Genomic DNA, 17,722 nt, shown 5'->3' with positions numbered 1-17,722 from the left:
ACAGGCCAATAGTATATAATTAGTTTTAGTAAAGATGTAAAGGTTAGAATTTGTGATGTTACTCTAAAAAATTTGTAAGTCGTCTTGCTTTGAAATTGAAAATACATTTTGTGTTTATACTAGTATGTTGAACCCACTATTGTGTATTGTTTTTAAATTATGTGTTAGCAATATGTCAATTAATGTGCCTATTTTATATCATAGAAGTACCATGTCAACAAGTAGGTACCATAAATTTATGAATAAAGTATGTTTTGAATTTTTTGAAATTCGAAATTGTATTTAAAAGAGAGAGAGGTATATAATATTTAATAGGGATGATTCCAACTACTCACTAGAAATTACCTCGTTGAAAAAGTAATTAAAAGAGTTATTCAAAACTGCAAGTGGCCAACATGGCGTCGACAAGAAGAAACAAAGTTGGTTATGACTCTCTAAAGAAGGAACGTCGTATTTAAAAGTTATAAGATGTTAACTTGTAAATGAGAGAAAGTGTTTACAACAATGTATAAATGATTTTATTTTATATTTTCAAATAACGCCAGAAAAAAATAAAAAACTATTTTACCAAATTTTACCTTTTTCCTGAATATTAGGAAGTATTTGGTATTTTTCCAATTTTTAGATTGCATTTATTCAATCATTGCATTTATATTGCGCAACTTTCGCCTAATTAAACCATTTACTGCTCATCCTTATTTTGGACATCCTGTATAATCGCGATGAGACCCTTCATACTGTTAAACAAAATATTTGTTTTTTTTTCTTATTAACTTTTTCTATTTTTAAGAATTAGTAATTAAGTGTTTGCCTGTATTGCAAATTAAAATGTGGCCTATTTTCTATATTTTATAGTGTTGTTACACCCTTATTCAAAACCTTTAAAATTTTGCGATTTTATTTTTATATTAATTTCAGTTAAAGGTATCTATTTTTCAATATTTTTGTCCAAAAAAAGTGTACTTCACAGATCACTACCCTACACAGTTTTTGAGATATTGGCTGGTTTCACAAACCCGTATTGTCAAAAATCACATTACGGGCTACTTTTTGCAAAAAATTATTGACTCTAAAAAACTATAGTACTGTATATAGATATTAAATCTTTAATTATTTAATTTACTCTTTATATTTACGTGAAACCTACCTATATCATCACCTTTATTTAAAATTTTTGTTAATTTTCTAATTAATAAATAAAAGCTTATTGAATTTTTGTTTTGTTTTTTGTCTCAAAAAAGGATTTTGGTAAGTAATTTATTATTTGTTAATAAAATTTAAGTTACAAGAGATAGCACCTTCCAATACATTACTTGACCACCACATTTATCTAGTTATTTATGCGAGATCACAGCGCATTTAAATATCGGCAATAACAAAATAAATAAAAGCGCTGTTATCATCATCGCCCTTGTCTTAAAAAAATAACAAAACGGCCGGGCGCCCAAAGATTCCCGCGTCGTTAAACTGCAAATGGTCAATATAGCGCCGACAAAGAAAAACAAAGTTGATGATGGCTCTTTAAAGACAGAACGTCGTATTTTAAATTTAAAGGTGTCATCGTATAGGCGAGAAAAAGTGGTCACAATAATTTATTCATTTAATAAATTTTTTTGTCATATATTTTGAAATAACGCCAGAAAAAAAATAAAATGATTTTGCCAAATTTCAGTTTTTTGCAAAATTTAGGAAGTATTTAGATTTTATTATAAAAGGACACTATATTGCTCAACTTTCCTCTAATTATACCACCTCTATTGACGTCCTGTATAACCGTGATGCGGGGTCTTTAAACAAAATGTTTTTTTTTGTTACTAGGTATCTTTTTATAGTTTTAAGCGTAGTTGTAAAAATGTTTTTTTTTATTACTAGGTATCTTTTTATAGTTTTAAGTATAGTTGTAACAACTGGTAATTGAAAATTTTCCTGTGTCGCTTAAAACTTAAAATGTGGCCTATTTTCTATTGCTATTAACATCCTCACTCACAACCCCTTACTTTACAGATCTCACTACGCTACACAATTTTTCAGATATTGAATCACATGACAAAATGTGTTACTTTTTACAAAAAATTATTGATCAAGAAGTTATATTACCATCGGTATTAAGTCTTATGAATTATTTCAATTATTCTTTATAATATTTACGTGAAACCTACTTATATCTTAAAATTTGTTCCACATATTTTTTGTATATTAGTGTTTAGTTAATTAAGTGCAACGGGCTTTTTATTTAAAAACTTGACCCTCTTGAACACAAAATAGAGGAAACATAATGTTGGTTGGAATTATAACTTGTATTAAACTTTGTTGGTAATTTTGTAAAAATAGCTTTTTATATATATTTTTGTATTAATTTTTGTCTCAAAAACATATTTTGGTAAGTAATTATTTGTTTATAAAATTTACCTTTTAAGAAATTTCAATATGCCTCCACCCTTAAGTATATCACTTATCACTTGACCACTACATAAATGACACCGTGTTGTATGTTCAAAAAAAAAAAAAAAAAACATAGTTGGCAGCATCATCCCATATCTTAAAAAAATATCCAACACGGCCGCGTAACCGGAGATTCCAGCGTCGTTGAAAACCTGACTCAAAGAAGCCAAAAGCCATGTCCACGCAGCTAAAATAAATCGTTCCTAGATATGACGCTTCGCGGCAGCACCACACGGTGCACGAAACTGAACGGCAATCCGATAGTCGACCGGGTACACTTTTTAACACAGGATTGCGTATCTTCCCAAATATTCAATCAACGGTATAACACACCTTATGTCAAAACTCAGCTCATATTGCTTTTGTATGGGGACATGAACACGATAACTGTTTTAATGAACTAAAAAATTTAGCATGTCAGAGTCCTTGTTTAAAATTTTATGATGTCAAAAAACCAACAACTATCTCAGTAGATTCTAGTCAAAATGGCATGGCAGCAGTTTTGTTACAGGTGGGTATTCCATGTGCCTATGCATCAAAAAGTTTAACAGAGACTCAGAGAAGATATAGTCAAATTGAAAAAGAATTATTAGGGGTATTTTTTGGTATAACACATTTTGAACAGTATATTTTTGGAAAGTCTTTTATCGTAGAGACTGACCACCAACCTCTTATATCTATTATAAAAAAGCCTTTAAACTCATGTCCAGCTAGACTTCAGAGAATGTTGATTCAGTTAAAAAAGTTTGATTTTAATCTTGTTTACAAACCGAGTAAAAAACTAATAGCTAGCTGATACTCTTAGTAGAGCCTTTGAAGAAAATAAAGTTTTTAATGAAAATATTGATATTGAGCTTGAAGCCTAAGTTTGTCTTATCTCTAGTCAACTGAATACCACTCCTGAAATTAGGCAAAAACTTAAAGGCTTAACTAGTAAAGATCAAGAGTTAATTTTAATTAAAATTTTCATAAATAAAGATTGGCCAAAGTCTTATGCGAAAGTTCCATCTGAAATAAATTTTTATTATAAATTTCGTCATGAGTTAAATATCATGGAGGATTTGATTTTTAAGGGTCAAAAACTAATCGTGCCAAAGAGCTTCAGAAAATACATCTTGGATAGATTGCACTATGGTCACCTAGGCATAAATAAAACTGTTAATAAAGCAAACTTGTCATTTTTTTGGTTAGGCAGGAATAAACAGATTCAGGACCTTATTGCTGCTGTCATATTTGCCAAGCTCACAGAAAGTCAGACCAGTCTGAGCCCATGATATCTCTTGAGATTGTCAAGGTGCCGTTTTATAAAGTTGGCATTGATTTATTCGAATTTAGTAACAATACATATTTACTGCTTATAAATTATTACTCAAAGTTTGTTGAAGTCATTGATTTAAAAGGGGATTTATCAAGTAAAAGTGCTATAGATTGTTTGAAGAGCATTTTCTCGCGTTTTGGTATACCATCAATAGTTATGTCTGATGAAGATCCACAATTCGCTAGTCATTTATTTTCTCAATTTTCAAAAGATTATGGGTTTACACATAAATTTTCATCTCCAACTTATCCACAAAGTAACGGCCAAGTGGAAAGAGCTATTCAAACAATAAAAATGACTTTAAAAAATGTTTTTATGGGGGAAAAGATCACCACTTAGCTTTACTTAATTTAAGAAACACCCCAATTGACGGAAAACACTCACCAGCCAATGTTCTAATGAGTCAAAATTTAAGATCCTTGTTGCCACAAATCAATAACAAATTTGAATCTCGATTAATCGATAAAAAACGGTTTGACAATTTTATTGAACAGAGTCAGGTCAAACCAAGATACTACTTTGATAAGAAGGGTACCCGGCCTAAAGATCAATTTCAAGATAATGCTGAGGTGCAAATAAAACCACATACAAAATGGCTGAGGGGTAGAATTTTGTCACATGTAGGTATAAGAGCCTACAAAGTTTTGTAAGATGGTAGAATTTTTGTAAGAAACAGTATTTTTACTAGACCTGTCAATAAACTTAAAAATAAATCAATTAAACAACCATCAAACTCTGTTGGCAATTAACAAGAACAACCTAGTAACCATTTTTGTGATAAGTCTGTTAACAACAATTTTTCACACTCATATCCAAATTTTTCTCAGGAATTTTAAAGTCACATTTTTCATAATTTTGCTCAACCTCAAACTGAAAATTCACACACCTTGCAAGACGAGTTCACAAGCTCACCGAGTCATAGTAATTTAAATTCACCAAGTCATACTAGAAATCCAAATTCAGCAGACATTGATAATTTAGACAAAGGCCTACCAGGTTGTTCACCTAACATTGTTGAAGAGTTTAGTAGCATAAACTCAAAACACTCTTTAACAATAGTTGACCAAAGCTCTAGCCCTAGCTCTGAAAATTCTTCATTGTCTAATAGTTTATGTAGTAATGTAAGTTCAGACGAGTCGAAAGACCAAAGTAGAAGTTGAGTTAATAAAACCATTGTAAATAGTTGTGACAACTCTAACAAAAGCTCTGATACAAGTGATGATTATAGTTTAGTGCCTAAAGACTGAATGATCGATTAAATTATTGTGACTAAATCTGAAAGATCAATTAAAAGACCTAATCGCTTTTTAGACTTTGATTAAAGACTTGTATTAATTTTTAAAAAAAATTATGTTGTGCAAAATCTTATTTGTAAAACCGTTATTATTACATAATAGTAACAAAAACTTTGCTAATTTTGATCTGTATCTAAAAACTATATCTGTGATAAAAAATTGTAACTTGTGTAAATAATCATGTTATTTCTTTAAAATGAAAAAAAAATCGTTTAAAACCACCGCACCTTTAGGAAAATAATAATTGAATTCATGGAAAATCACAAAAACTTGTTGTGTTCATTCACTTTTGGTTTTAATATGGCAACATGGGTGCAATCAATAGGACCTAAAGCACAAGAGAAATTGGATCTCTCTATAAATGTTAATTTATTAATTTGTCTCTCATCTCTTAAATTTGAAAAATTAATGAATTGGTCAGCAAGGTGATTGTCAATAATTTCAGTAATTTTATGGATCCTACGACTTGTAGTAGTTTCGCTAATTCCAAATTTAAAATCTTGTCGAATGCTTCTTTGATAACAATCTGTGGCATAAAATCTTAACATAGTAAAACTGCCCATTCAATGGTAACTCTACTTCCTCTGCCTCTATTATTAACAGAAGGTTGTGGAAAATAGGGTTGAATTAAATCTATTAGTTGTTGTGTTTAAGAAAGCTTCTTGATATACGGATATATTCGTATAGTATATTCGTAGGTTAATATTTTGTGATATACTAATGAAAACCTGGTATGACTATTGGTAAACAATAAGTGAAATAAATACGTTTAAAAAAGGATGCTCTCACATTATACACGTATTAAAAAAGGAAGAAGCTATATCGTCTGGTGTATACGATATACCCAAGCGTGTCGTCGACAAATCGTTAAAAACTAGGCAATCCGCAAGACACTCACGACTGAAAACTTTATTTAGAATGAGTCATATCGAGTAATCGTGACAAGTCGTGATTTTAGAATTTTAAGTCGTGATTTTAGAATTTTCCACGATATCAGCCCAAACATTAATAGATTTACGGTACTGTGTATGAGCCTCAGTTGCCCAGTGTGGATTTCACACTGACCAGTACTGACAATTTTGCCGATTTACGACATCGTTTAAACAGAAAGTTGCTTCATCCAAAAACAAAACTCGTAACACAAACTAACGGTTATTATTGTAAATGTTCGTCATTTACTCGCAAAATTGGTTTCTTCGATCAGGATCGTCCTCATTTAATTCGTGTATTAGTCTAATTTTATAAGGGTAGTATTCATTTGCTTTTAAGATGCATCTTACTGACGATCCGGCTATATTATTATCAACTGAAATTTGTGAAGCTGAACAATGCAAGTTTGAATTTTCTTCGACGGAGAGCAGAACGTTTAATTTTGTGTCTTCGGAAATTTTTGGACGACCTGATCTTGGCAAATCCCTAACATGACCTACAGTTATGAGTTTCTGCTCTATTGTACTAACCGTTGACTGAGAAATAAGATGGTTTAGGTATTAGGTATTAAACAGTTCACTTACTGCTTTTTGCGTGCGCACTCGATCCCCGTACCCTAGCATCATCAAAAATTCGTTGTGTTTCCGTTAAATTAGCCATAATTTATTCTGATAAAAACTATTAATTTTCGAACTGACAGTGATATTCCAAAATGGAGATTCTTTACAAGTGCAACCATGGAAATAGAAACAATTGGCAGTGTTTATAACATTATTTTTATCCTCGATTTTACCTTAGTTTGTAAATAGACGTACTTATTTGTTTTCTTGTTATTTAAATGTAAATATTTCGGAAAAATTGAGTTTTGAGATAAGGTGTGTTATACGAAACTTGCTTGGAATTTCCCCTATATTTCATAAATGCAATAAAAATATAACATTCCATTTGAAAAAATGACGGATGACGTCATATCTTTTTTTTTGTTCCACCCTGTGTACAAAAATTTATGTAAAATAATGTGCAACTTAAAATAAAAACCGAGGGGTCCGAGCGTTTTCTTAAAAAATCATGTCTCTAATTTTTAACGAATTTATGCGGAACTTTAGACGGTCACTCTATATTTCTATCTACATATATGTCGTATCATTAAAGTTTGCAATTGTTTTAATTAATTTTAAAAAGCTTTTATCTTGGCTTAAGACCCGGCATAAGATCTGGTTTATGACCCGGTATAAGATCCTAAAATTAACAGGTGAAACTTCAAAACTGCGGTCTTAAAAACCTTGAGAAAACGTTTAACAAAGAATAGGAATCAAGCTTACCTCAAAATGTTGGAGGGTCTTTTATAAAGCATATTATCACATTAAAGTCCAGTTCAGAGATCTATTAGAATCTTTGATGTGTCGCAGATGCCGCACTAACTAGTCCGTGCGCCTATGTCATATTTATTGTTGCATGATATATATGTTTAAATGGCAAAATTTTATATTGTCTATCTATGAAATCATTTTAAATATACGTAAAACCCCATGTTTTATACTATTTTTTATTTTTCTTTCGAAAATGTCAATTTTTAGAAAGAAAATAATATCACAAGAAAATAATATCAAAAAATTGACCGCGGACTAAAATCCAAGCATCTTACAAAATATTTTAAACACTCCAGCACTCACAGACTTGTTACCTCTTTTTAGCCAGTCTATTAAACAAAGATAAAACACCTGCGTTCTGACAATTCCTACTTTAGGCTGTGCAAGTGATTGTGTATCTCTCTCTATCCCACTGAATTTAAGAATTACGGGGCCGTACCCAAATAAATTTTTGGACCGTTTTTGTATTATTTTCGTCGTGTTTTTAAAGAGAATTTTACGAATGGGTCTATCGCCTTTAAAATACTTGTTGGATGGGTCTATCACCTTTAATAGTTGGGAGGGGGGCCATGTGAGGTTGTTATTTAATGTGTTTTGCCGGTTATGCTTTTTACACGTTTATGAAAGTAAAGAATTTAGAATTTGGCCTGTATTCCTGTAAATTTTTTGCAGTTTTTACTGTGAGGAACAGTGTTTTTTTATTTGTGTTTGTGGATTTGTTTTGGTATTAAACCTAAAGACCTTAAAATGTTTCGACCCTGGAAAAATAGGCAGGAAAATTTGGCAAATGAAGAGGAAAGTGTTTGTGCGGGCTTATGGAGACCGTGGGTGTACAAGAAAGACAATAACATTTGTGATAAAAACAATAAGAGTGATCTGGGCAGTGATTTAGACTTACATAGTTCTGATAGTTCATTTTCTAGTATTGAGGAAGCAAAAAGAAGCAAGGGAAGTAGAAGCTACAGAGGAAATCAAGCAGTTTTAAAAGAACAAATTTATCTAAATATCTATAACAATCTAAGGAATGATACTCAGTTCACAAATGATTGTAGTGCTTTGCAAAAAATAGCGTTTTTAACAGGGGTTCCCTATAGTACAATATGCCTGTAAAAAAAAGGATTAAAGATAGAATAAAAAGGAAAGATGCAGGACAATCAAAGGGACTTGACATGGATATTGCCAAATTGCTAAGGAAAGGTGTGTATTCTAAATACAAAAACAATGAGGTTCTGACCATAGAGACACCTTATCGGCAAGGGACAAACATTTCTCAGTCTCAACCTTGCGGAGATACTTGATAAAACTTGGATTTAAGCTTAAGATGGTTAACAAAAGAGCTGCTGTAATGGAATTGTCAATTGGAATTGTAATAAAACAAGTTTAAAATTTTGTTTTTTACAGCTTGTTGCCTGTTGTCCTTCAGTGATACAATAAAGACTGCTTCTTCCACCATTCTCTGGGAAAAACCCTTTTTTGCTATGGTAAGAAAAACACTGTTTTTAATAAGAAAACAAATCTAAAATTTTGTTTTTTACAGCTTACTACCCCTGTTGTCCTTCAGCGACACAATAAAGTATATATAATGTAATGCTTTAGAATCCATATGCTGATGTGCGAGATGAAGTTGGAATCCATGGGGGCAACAGAGAAACTGTTTCCTTCCTTAATGGAAGAAACTGCTACAGAACAATGGCAAAAAAACAGAATTTACAAAATTTGTATTAACTTTTTGGGCCAGATTCAAAAGAGTGGTTAAATTTATAAAAGTATTTAGTATGCTCACTGTAGTTTTAGGATCCAGTATACTTAAAATGTAGTGTTTTGTATAAGATTTTTAGTTTTTAGTATAAGCATTATTTTTGTTAATTTTTATCTAATCTCTCCTAATATGCATAATAACTAAATACCAGGCAAACAAATTAATAAATACGTTCAGGATGTAAAGTGTGTTTTTTTTTTATAAGTAAAACTTGTATCTTTTAAAGGCATAAAGTATAGACAGCCAGATGATTTTTAATGTAAAAGTTTATTTTAAAAAATATACTTCCAATTTTCTGACTACATAATTACTTTTTATCAAAAGAAGTTGGTACTAAATATAGAGATGGGGGGTTTTCATGAGTATATTATTATAATAATATAACATAATATGTATTAATCAAAAAAAAACTATAATAAAGGACATTGAATATGGCAGCCACAATCCCCATTAATAATCACCACCATGTAAAAATAAATCTCAATTCCCAAAAAAAGGAAATATATAAAATTTGAAGACAAACCAAAACATTTTACACTTTTGTGTCAAAAAGTCAACTATTTAATGCCATTAAATCCACAGAATAAATGGTCCTAAGTAATTTGTCACCTACTCTCTCATTAAACTCAAAAATGCTTTATTGTCAATATAAACATAGAACTTGTAGACAAAGCCAATAGACTGTACATTAAAGGAATAAAAACGAGAAACTAATTTAAAATAAAATAAAATTATATAAAACTTTGAAAAATACTTAAATGCTAATCATTAAAAATTCATCATAGTTTAGGTGCTACATAGTTTAGTACGCTTTACTAGCAAGAAATATTTTCTTCCTTGTACGTAGGCTTTTTTCAGTCTTAAGTTGTCTTATTTCTAGTGGAAGTTTATTAAACAGCTTTCTACCTCCATATATGATAGAGCTACGGACAAGTTCAAAATGAGGAATGGGTAGCTTCAACAAATAGTTTTGTCGCGTATTATAGTGGCTTTCTAAGTGGAGTTCCTGTTTATATTTTCTAAAAACTAAGCAAACTGTTTCCAAAATAAAAATACAACACAGGGTTAAAATATTATGACTTACAAAAAGCGGGCGACATGAATCACGAGGCTTGGCCCCACATAGATATCTAATGGCCCCTTTCTGGAGTACAAACACTGAACTAAAAAGTGAATTTGAACATGAACCCCAAAAGCAAATTCCATATCGAAGGTGCGACTCGATAATCGCGAGGTATGCAGATCTGGCGATGGAGAAATTAAGACTGGTGGCAATAACCCTTAGGGCGTAGCAGCCTGATGAGACTTTTCTACATACATTCACAATATGGTCCAAATGAGAAACATCAGAGTCGTGCCAGAGGATGGTGGTATCATCGGCACACCAGTTACCTGCAGTTGTGGCAGATCGTTCACATAAATGAGAAAAATTAAAAGACCAAGTACTGATCCTTGCGGAACACCCACATTTATATTAAGTTCCCTAGACATACCACCATTAAATTTGACAGCGATTTGATAAGTAGGAACGAAACCACTCAAGGGCAGTTCCCCTGAAACCATAGAGCTCCAGTTTCATCAGCAGCATTCTGTGACTCATGCAGTCAAATGCCTTGGACAAGTCACAGAATACCGCTGCTGCAACTTCACCAACATTCAGTCGGTTGTACAGGTGCTCTAGAAAGCTAAAGATAGCATCATTTGTGCTCACAGACTCACGAAAGCCAAACTGCTGAAGACTCAATAGGCCAAATCTATTTGAAAATGAAACCATCCTCACCTTAACGAGCCGTTCCACTATCTTGGCTAAATTAGGCAATAACGCTATAGGTCTAAAGTTAGGACAGTCGCGATTGCCACCCTTGTAAAGAGGAACAATCATTGCTCTTTTTAAGCACTCTGGGAAAACTCCAGACATAAATGAAAAGTTAATTGACTCGGCCAAGACTTGCAAAGCAACAAGAGGTAAAACAGAAAATATTTTAAGAGAAAGCCCATCCCAACCTGATGAACTCTTATTCTTAATATTAACCATTAACTGTTTAAGCTCTTCTACACTTGTGGGGGCAAAAAAGAAAGATTCGGCTACTACCACATTGCTGAGATAGCTCCTGGGATTTATTTTTTGTGAGAGATTGGCTGCAAGGTTACTAGCAATATCACAGTAGAAGGAATTAAGGAAATTGGAATCTAAGGTACTTGGAATAACCAAAACACTATTTGTACCCCTAAGCTCATTTAAAATTTTCCAAGACTCTTTTGCTCTGTTGGAGGAATTATTTATCATCCTTTGAAAGTAGGTCCGCTTAGCCATTCTGATTGAGTTTCTGTAAATCTTGCGGTATCTGTAATAATTTAAAAATGTTGCATTGTTCATAGCGTATTTCCTAATGTAAAAAAGGAAGCGCATATTTTTCCCAGATACTCGTAAACCCTTAGTATATCAAGGTTTTCTATTTCGTTTCTTAATATTGACAACAGGAAAAGCAGTGTTAAAATTGTTTAATACTATTTGATGAAAGCTATGCAGTGGGTTAACAGTAGTCAATACATTATTCCAACTTGACATATTGCAAAGCAAAGAGACTTGACTTGTTATAAGGGACTGATGGAGCTAAAAACTAAACTTATGAAATTAAAATTTTTGGTTAAATTCATTTAATGTACTTAAATCTTATATTTAAATTAAATATTATCTTGCTATTAACTATCCTGAATTTCTAACTTAATAAAACTAAACCCAAAAATCCCGAATAATAAAGTTTTAAATACAAATAAATTTTAAGGCCGGACCTGTGCAACTTTTCACGCTTGAGTGGCTGTGACTAAGGTCAGGCGTTTAACAAAATAGTACGTGGGCACATGCAGTCACATTTTATGAATCAAATGTATAAATTCTTAAAAAAATGCTTAAAACATTTATTTATTTAATGAAATGATTAAATATCGCTTAGAATAATACTTTATGACTCTTTCCACATAAAATTTTGCGGTTTAAAGATGCATGTCATGTGACAATACAAGCAACACCGGCACACGGACTATTTGCGGTACATCAAAGATTCTAATAGATCTCTGAACTGAACTATACATGGCTAGTGTCGCCATGAGGTAACTATCGAGATCGAATCCCAACCTCGAGCAATTGAACTTGTTAACCTGAAGACCACAACCATTAGGAAAGAATGAAGTAGGACAGTAGGACGCCAGTAGGAAAGAAAACGTGACCAATGACACTTTGTCATAACACAGATAGAAAACAGTCTTTACAGACAGATAGAAAAATCATGTTAGTCAGAGAAAAAGGGAAAAACAACCTGATACCAGTAAATTGTTTCAAATACAACGAGAAGAACAGCTAACGCCATCTAGGAGTTCTTATTTTTACAATGCCATTAACTAGACACTAGATGTCGCGAGCAGTACTATTCATACAATATTAAATTATTAGATTATAAAAGCAACAAAAAAAAACGCTTCAGTATTCGCTAAAGTAAAATGACATCATCTATGGCTAATACTAGCGGAGATGAATAATAGACGGATGGATGGATAATAAGACGGCTTTACAGAATTAGTAAGTGCACAGTATAAATAAACAACATACAAATTATAGAGATTATTACAAATTATATAATTACAGAGTTTTATTTGACCCTTCATTTAACTTATTTGATAAGAAGCATAAACAATATTCGTTCCGATAATTTCAAAACAGACGCCTGGATAATCCCTTAAATACTATATAATATCTCCAGCGAAAACATTATGCGAAAAGTATTAGATAAATGGAGGGGTGGAATATCAGTTGGAGATCAGAAAATCAGTAACCTGGGATCACGAATTTAATAAATATACCTGGACTGCCAATTCAATGAAAAGTAAATGACCACTACTAGGGGGCCGCCATTTTGCGTGATTGTGTCCTTTCGATGTTGGCCACTCTGACAAATTTCAGTTGTGCCAATCGTAGGGAAACAAAACAATTAAAGTTTTTGAGAGGTTATGTTTACAAATGCAAAACAGAAAATTACTTTTAGTTAAGAATTTAAGATCTTGAATCTTAAGAATTTGCGTTAAATCTGTAATTTTTCTAGTAATTCTTTAAGAATTTTGTTAAAATTTATGAAAGAAAGTAATCCTCACCTAAAATGAGACAAAGTTTCAATTAAACGTGGGATAGATCTATAAATAATATTAATAAAATATTTGTTTCATTATTTTGATACTCTTGAATCTTATAAATCCTAATATCATGAAAATGATGATATTCATCTAAATTTGTGCTTGTATTAACAAATTCAGTTAAAAACACTTTTATTTTCTTTTTATTTTTACTGTTACGACTTTTACTTTCCTTCTATGTACAGTGTTTCCACATTAATAGTTGAAACCTTCTACAAAAATCAAAATATAGTAAGTAGTACAGTAATGATTTTACGAGGGTTTGTAATTAGCAAGGGTTTATATAGTAAAAATAAACAACTCTATATATTATTCTATCATAAACACAGACAGACAATTCACAATATTTCGGTTTTGAGAAACAGTGAACCAGATACGTTTAAATAAGGATGGTGATACATCCTTATTTATTAACCTCGTATTAAATAACGAGGAAGATTGGGTATATCGCCTGTTGCAGACGATATACCCAAGCGTCGTTTACAAATCGCCAAAAACTAGGCCACCCGCTATACTCACACGTCAAATGTCAGCGTCATCAACTTCATTACCGTTATTTATCATATTTTTTGTTGGCAATACTGAAAATATTCAGAGTGACCAACACCAAGCAGTGGTCATTTTTGGGTATCGTGGCCATATGCATTAGCAGTCTAGGTATATTTATTGAGTTCGTGCCTGGGATATATCGATGACACATTGATCATCGCTTCAACTTAATAAGAAATGGAAAACATAATAAGAAGTCTGGAGGAGAAAAAGAAAGAGAATGGACTAAGATTAAATAGGAGTAAAAGAAATATCATGGTAATTGACAGAGTACAGAACAATCTTCAACACATTAATGAAGTTAGGCGCTTCGAAGTAGTAAATAGTTTTATATACCTGGGTTCCACCATAATAAACGATGGAGGATATGACAGAAAATACGTAGAAGGCTTACAAAATTTGAATATAATAATACACTCACAAAATTAAGGCACTAAAAGCACTAATTTTACCCATAATATACCATATACGAATCCAAAACATGGACCCTGCATAAAGATAAAAATAAAGTTGAGGCTTTTGACACGTGGGTATACCGCCTGGGTTAAACCCATATATCAATACTACAACAACTCAAATTAAAAGATAGACCGATAGATTAAATAAATACAACAGAAATATTTACAGCATTTTGGATAAATTGTCAGAAGAACAAGTGCGATGGAAAATCTGATAGTCGAGGGCAGAGGTTAAAAGAAAAGGCGTAGGGGAAGATTTCCAAGCAGTTGGGTGGATTAAAAAAAATTACTGATTAATCTAGTGTTACGCGAATATGGACGTCATCATAATATCTTGAGTGGCAGGACCGCTCAAGAACGCTAACGCATTTAAAAAAAAAAGGGTGTTTGAAATTTATCATAAACTATGTAGTCTAGCGTCTTGCTATTTTGCAGATGTGAACAGTTAATATATTATATTTATTCGAGTTAGAACACCAGAAGATTGGTATCCGTTGATTATATTTTCCTCTATTTCCGTAATATACCGTGCGGATTCGTGTGTGATGTGATGTAAAATGCCTAAAGTAAAGTGAAAAAAGTGAAAGACGCTCGTATACCTTGCCTCTTCCAAAAAATACTACATCACATTCAAGCGATTCTAGGTGATTCTAGATGGTGAAAAATATTCCAAGAATAAACGTAAGAGGTCAAAGATAACCATTAGAAAGGAAATTGTCATAAAATGTATTTTTATGTACGGACTATTACTAATTTACAGTCCACAACAACAAATATTATAGTAATTATCCCAGAATTTAACCCACAATTACCAATAACTGTATATACTGATGCAAGCCGAGATGGTTACGCTGGTATTTTGACACAAAAAAAAAGATAATTTGGAACTCCATTCTTTTGAGCTAGAACTATTAGCAATAGTCAAAACTCTGAAAATATTTAGATACTATTAACCAGGACACATTTACTGAATAACTTTTACTGACTGTAAGGTGGTTAAAAACGCTTGGACCAAACAGACAATCGTACCTCGAATGATCGTGCTCGCTGGATATTAAACTTGCAGAATTTTTCTTTTAAAATATTACATAGACCGGGAACACAAATGCACGTAGATGCATTAAGTCGCAATTTTAGTGAAATTGGTAACAGACAAATAGAAAACATTTTAGTTATTTCTGAAAACGACTTTTGAAGAGAAGCTCAAGATTTAGATAATAGCTTCTCAATAGTTTTGATAAAATTATTGAAAGAATAAAAAAATTCTATTGGTCCCCAAATATGAATAGGTTTATAAAAGAATACATAAGTGCTACATATGTTTATAAAGTTTATATCATAAGGACTCAAGTGGAAAAAACCTGGATATCTTTACTCAGTTCCCAAGTATGCGAGATCTCACCACACAATTCATCTAGACCACCTAAGCCTATTTGTTAAAAAAAAGCCTATGAGTAAAAAAGGAAAATTGTCAACGACACAAGAAAATGATCGCTCTCAATGGCAGATGTTAGCTCTCAATGGCAAATGATCGCCCTCAATAGCAAATGTTATCCCTCATCATGATCTATGTAGTCTAGCGTCTTGCTATTTTGCAGATGTGAACAGTTAATATATTATATTTATTCGAGTTAGAACACCAGACGATTGGTGTCCGTTGATTATATTTTCCTCTATTTCCGTGATATACCATTATTTGTAAGAGTTGCTTGATTCTTTGACATTCGTGTCCACCCTGACAACACGAAGCTGAACAAATACCCCGGACAGAGAAAGACGTAAGGGAACTATAAAAGAATTATTAAAATTTGATATTGTCACCACTTCCCTAAAAGAAATTATGACTAAGGAGGAAGCATCTTCAATTAAATTATATTTCATTAAAAGGAGAAAAAAGCATTTTTTATTATTACTGGTATTATTTCAATTATAAGTTCGTTATTATATGTATGTACCCCTAGTTTTCCTGTCTCTTTAACCACAATATCACACAAAAATTTTTAAAGGTACTGCACGTTTAAAATAAAAATAAAAGAAATTATGCCGATCCATTTATATGCTTTGACTGTCGAAATGTGCATCGTAGTACCATAGTATTATAGTTACACCCTAAAACGTGTTAAAACAAGAACATTTTATATTTTCCACTGACTGCGACATTAACTTAAATATATAAAATTTAAATTTGAATATAAATTAATACTACTTATGTCTTATGTTAATAAATTAACTCCTCTCTTTTTAAAGGGGCAAGCGCCGCCCCTTCGGATTGCCTCCTGCAACCCCGGGCCGGAACGGCCCTGACCAATATATATTTTACGTTTTCCAATAACGTCAAATCACGCCAAGGCTGCTAAAGTCGCTTTCCTACTACATAGAAATAAAACTATATTAAACAATCGATTTTCCTACAAAAAGTTGAATAGTATAAGCAAAGTTTACTGAATAAAATACATTATTTATATATATATTTTATTCAGTAAACTTTGGTATAAGGCACAAACGTCCTTTTTTCTTAATTGTACTTAGATAGAGGACATAATACAAAAAACTCATTTGAATGTTAGAATTAGAATATTGTTCTACGTCGTCTTCTTGAATTGGGAATTTCCTAGTAAAGTAGAGCGGAATATACTCCTATCCTATAAGCTTTTTATAATTACGGATTCTACCTATATTAATATTCTAATATTCAAACATTTAAAAAAATTATACAGTTTACGCATTTATGCAAATCCTTAAAACCGTTATATTTACGCTCAAACACATATGTTAAGGAATAAGGGACGCTCATCGCACGATCCCTTATTCTTTATAAATAGAAACCCAACTTTAGGGTATAATTTTTTCTAAGCCTTGACAACGTGATGTATAGCACATATTTATACTGAAAGGGAGATTTATTGCTTGCTTAATTTATTCTGTGCGAGGCATTTCACCCTATAGGTTTCTTCTAGGATTAGATATACGGTTGTTAGATGTAGGGGTGTGTAAGCCAGATTAGTTTTAACCGATGAGGTTATTTACCCCTAACCGCTTGTTTGCAATATTGTCGCAATGATAAATATACTAAAGCAGTTTTTTTGTTGGCTTCAGGTCGGGAATCTGATTGAAAAAATTCGCATTTTTTTATCAATTTTTGTTAAATTAGTATCATTGTTCAAATAAAATGTCATAAACATTTTTTAAAAACAAACTAACTGAGGTCTATAAGTTGCCTTCGCAATTGTCCGCCACTTCACAGCTTTTCTTCAAAAGCTGTGAACCTCTTGGTTTTCATCAACAAATTTATATCAAACAATTTCTACTCAATTATAGGAATTTTGGCAAATAGCAGAATTTATTAGAAAGAAATCTAGAATATGGAATCTAAAAGAAATTAGTCACCAATAGAGCATTTATTATTATTTGTATTC

This window comes from Anthonomus grandis, chromosome 17 (assembly GCF_022605725.1).
Source record: "Anthonomus grandis grandis chromosome 17, icAntGran1.3, whole genome shotgun sequence".
Classification (NCBI taxonomy): Eukaryota; Metazoa; Arthropoda; class Insecta; order Coleoptera; family Curculionidae; genus Anthonomus; species Anthonomus grandis.
This window is presented reverse-complemented; position numbering follows the sequence as displayed.